The 4,287-nt window shown below is 33.5% G+C and overlaps 1 non-coding gene across 1 annotated transcript; it reads right to left on the bottom strand.

The window, feature by feature from the left end:
• Positions 1–279: 279 nt before the first annotated feature.
• Positions 280–415, bottom strand: LOC133049759 (small nucleolar RNA SNORA51). The gene has a single exon (XR_009691449.1). It is a non-coding gene; the product is annotated as a small nucleolar RNA SNORA51 (small nucleolar RNA).
• Positions 416–4,287: the final 3,872 nt, after the last annotated feature.

Here is a 4,287-nt window from a genome sequence, read left to right as displayed (position 1 = left end):
AACAAATATATTTATCAAAATTTACTCTAACAACTCTTTGATGATGTTTAAATGATAATCAAACTCAAGAATAACATGGCACCTTCTGACTTTTACTTTTTTAACACATTTTCCCTCTCTCCTTCACCTTTTCAGTCTTTTAAAATAGAATCTTAGTTTGGGCCTAGGCTTTTGTTATAACTTGTTTTTGTATTTTTTTAATCACGGTTCTTAACATTTTATGATAGTCATAACAATGTCTTGTGTGACAATTAGAACCTTTGGTGTTTTTTTTTTTTTCCATGTCTCCCCATTCACAATACAGACCAGGTAAAGGGCCTGCCTGGGCTGAGGTGTATATGGGGTGGATTTACTCTGCCTCCTCTTTCTATACAGTCAGTGTAAGAACACAGCCTGTGGTAAGCATCGGGAGGCCCAGAACCTTTGGTGTTTTTTTAAATGTCATTCTTTCTCTTGCTTGTGATTTCTTTCTCAGTTGATTTGAATTTCAATTTTTCCCAAGAAAGGCAAATGTTTGATTGAGCATATGTTAATGCTTTAAAATTACTTTCACCAAAAAATAATAGACTATATAAAACATCTTGTATTGCTGTATTTTCCACAAAATATTTGTAGACATTTCCACTATTTTTAGAACTTTATCCAGACTTTGAGTTCAATCATGTCATTAATTTTTTATAATATATTTGGCTGCCCCAATGTATCTCTGAGATTTTTAAATTTTTCATTTGTAATTCATTTTTTTGATATGTAAATAATTTTCTTTTACTTTTGGCTGAAATATAACTCCTTTTATATCATAATGCTTTCCTCTATACTTTAATTAAAAATATAAAAGTTGAAAAAGCAAAAATATTAAGAAAACAAAACCTACATGCCTTTCAAATATTATTATGTTGCCACATTTGCTTTCTCTCTCTTCTTGCACACATTATAGGCACACTCTATATATACTTATATACACATGCGTATCTCTCTATATATGTAGGGATAGATGGCATATATCAAATAGATAGATGGATATATATGTGTCTCTGTATATACACATACCTGTGTGTGCATAGATAAGTTCAGTCAGTTGGAAATAAGTTGCAGATATGATATTTTTCCATAAATATTTTGAGATATTTTATGAGAATGGTGGTATTTTCTGATTATCATTATTATGTTATTACCATATTTAACAAGGTTAATTCAGTGCTATCAAATATACTGTATCTTCATCCTCTGCCTTCTGTATTTGGCAACATCTTTCTCAAAATTTAAAACTCATTTGCATTTTTCCTCTTGATTCTAAGAACATTTTGCAAATATGTTGAATGTTTCTTGTTTCAGTTTTTTTAGTAATATTTCTGTTTTTCAGTTTCCTCTAGTGGATGACTTAATTCTGTCAATGAAGATTTGTCTTTGCATATTATCTGTGCTTTCTTTCCCCGTTTCATCTTGTTACCATCCTGATCTGTTCTTCTGATTTCCTGCCTTTTTTTTTTCCCTATGGCCACATTTAATTACATCATATTGAGAATTCCAAATGGCATTATAGACTTCTTGTGTCTGTCTTTGATTGTGATTTTTTAAGATGCAGTTTCTTTTCTTCTAAGTTTCTAAGTCAGTGCCTCCTTTTCCTTGTGCTATGGGATGAATTATACATTTTTTCCAGCTACACTTATTTTTAAAAGAATGAATTTACTTATGCCCCACATTGAAATCTTGGATTGCCCTTGATCTTGTTCCATATTCACTTGCTTAATAATTGGCCTTTCTGATCTACATCTGGAAGAGAGCCTGGAATCCACAGCTCTTATTACAATATTTTGCATCTGGAAATAATTTTTCTAGCACCTTTCTAATGGACTGACTTGGAAAATTAATGCCTAGTTCTATGACACTGAGAGTGAATGTAATTTATGAAAAATAAAATTTCCAAATACCGCTGACAGGGTCTTTGTCTTAAGGTCTTTGTCTTAAGAGTTTGCTTAAGGGTACCATAGTCTAAGTCACTTCAGTCGGGTTCAACCCTTTGTGACCATATGGACTGTAGCCTGCCAGGCTCATGTATCCATGGGATTCTCCAGGCAATACTGGAGTGGGTTGCTGTACCCTCCTCCAGGGAATCTTCCTGACCCAGGCATTGAGCCCATATCTCCTAGGTCTTCTGCACTGGCAGGAGGGTTCTTTACCACTAGCTCCACTTGGGAAGCCAAGGGTACCTTACCCCCCAGAATTCAGCATGCTCAATTCATCCAAACTGTCTCCCTTCTGTCTTCCCACTGTCTGTCCTAATGAGTTCTTGGATACCCAGATCGAAAGATGCTGTTTAAAGACTCAAGCAGGCAAGACTATTACTCTGGTTACTTCATACAGACAATGCAGAACCGTATGATGCCATACCTGATAAGATGTGATGTGATTCCATGGGACGTGCGGTGACATGACACAGTAAAATAAGAAGCTGAAGATCGGGAGCCTAGTTTTCCGCTCGGTTCCAACTTTTTGAGCCTTGGGCAGAAGGGGAGTATTCTTCTTAACTTTCTGATACAAACATGAGTCAGGTTCTTACTGCTTTTCTTAAAGTCCAATGATTGATAATTTGAGGATTTTAGTTTATCAGTATTTCAAGTTGTATTATTTTCAGCACTTTTATAGGCATTTTGGGAGAGGAGGAGCAATGTGCAATATGAGCAAACAGCCAAAGCTCTTTTAAACTGAAAATTCAAAGTGGAATTTGGATTTGATCAATTTGGCTATTTAGCTCAAACAATTTGCATCTTTCCACATGTTCTTTCTCTTAAGAGATGGTTTTCTCCACATTTCTTATTTGGTGAGATGTTTTACAAACATTGCATCTTATTTGTATTGATTATCACAATAATGTTGTAGGGTAGGCACTATTATCATTTACAGAGTAGAAAAATGAACCTCAAAAAATAATTTTCCCTCCAAATTCATAGTAGAAACAGATCCATTTAAATTGAAAGCCCATGCTACTTTCTCTGTAACTGATATTCCAAAGAAAGGAACGTCTTATTTGCAGTAATATTAATCCCTCCTCCTAGTGCCTGAAAGTGTCAAATGTGAAAATATTATCAAAGGAGATAACAGTGGGAAAATTAGTCTTACCTCTTCTCTGGAGTACATATAGTTTAAAGGGATTAGTGATCAATTTAAAGATATTGGTAACTGTTTGATATATAGAAGCTTTCTAAAGAAATCTAAATGCCAGGACATAGGAATATTATAAAATTGCTTTATCTTGTTATGTGAAAATTGAAAGCAAGCAAAAAGTTGGTGTTTGTTTCTAGACACTGAGATTCTCCCAATTATCTCAAATATTTCTTCCTAAGGAAAATATCATAATAATATTTAATTATTTGTTATATCTCTTCCCAAGAAAACTCTTTAAAAATCTGCTTTGAACTGTCCAAACCTAAAGTGAGTACACTTAAAATACTTCATGGAAGTCTAAAGAAAATTGTACAATATTTTATATAAAATGTGCTGAGTTAGCTGAATATTCATATAAAAAAAATGTATCTTGGCTCCTACCTCATAACACATACACATATTCCAAATGGGCTGCAGATCTAAATGTAAAAGGTAAAACAATAAATATATTAGTAGAAAACTTAGTAAGAATATCTAGATTAACTTGGGGTAGATTTCCTAAGTATGGCACAAGGACAAGTAACCATAAAAGAAATACATTGATAAACTGAAATATTAAAAATCAGATCTTTCTTTTCATCAGAAGACACCTTAAGTGAGAAGACAATATGTAAGTGGGAAAACAGATTTGCAATACATCCACCTGACAAAGAGTTCCTATCTAGAATATACAAAGGATTCCTATAAGTCTATATGAAACTAGAGATCATCAGTGCAAAAGTTGGCAAAAGAACAAAAGATTTTTACAAAAGAAAGGAAACAAATAAACCTGAAAAAGTGCTCAATTTCAGTATGGGGAGATAGAAATTTAAATGCACAGTGTGGATATGCGAAAACATATCCTTATCTGAGTGTCTAAAAGGTAACGTCTAAAGCACAGCAGTTTTGTGGAACTGTAGACAGGTATAACTACTTTGGAATATTATTTTTCAGTCTACACTAAGCCTGAACTAAAGCTGAGTGTTCACCTGATCAGGCATTTTAACTCCGGAGTATGTACCTGACTGAAATATAGGCATATGTTAGAATGTTCACAATATCAGTGCCAGCAATAACCTAAAATCAGAAATTATCAAAATCCATTAGCAGAAGCAAGGATATTTTGATATATTGACATACTGA

This window comes from Dama dama, chromosome 30 (assembly GCF_033118175.1).
Source record: "Dama dama isolate Ldn47 chromosome 30, ASM3311817v1, whole genome shotgun sequence".
NCBI classification, from domain to species: Eukaryota; Metazoa; Chordata; class Mammalia; order Artiodactyla; family Cervidae; genus Dama; species Dama dama.
The sequence above is the reverse complement of the archived record's forward strand: the minus strand, read 5'-3'. Positions and strand labels throughout refer to the sequence as shown.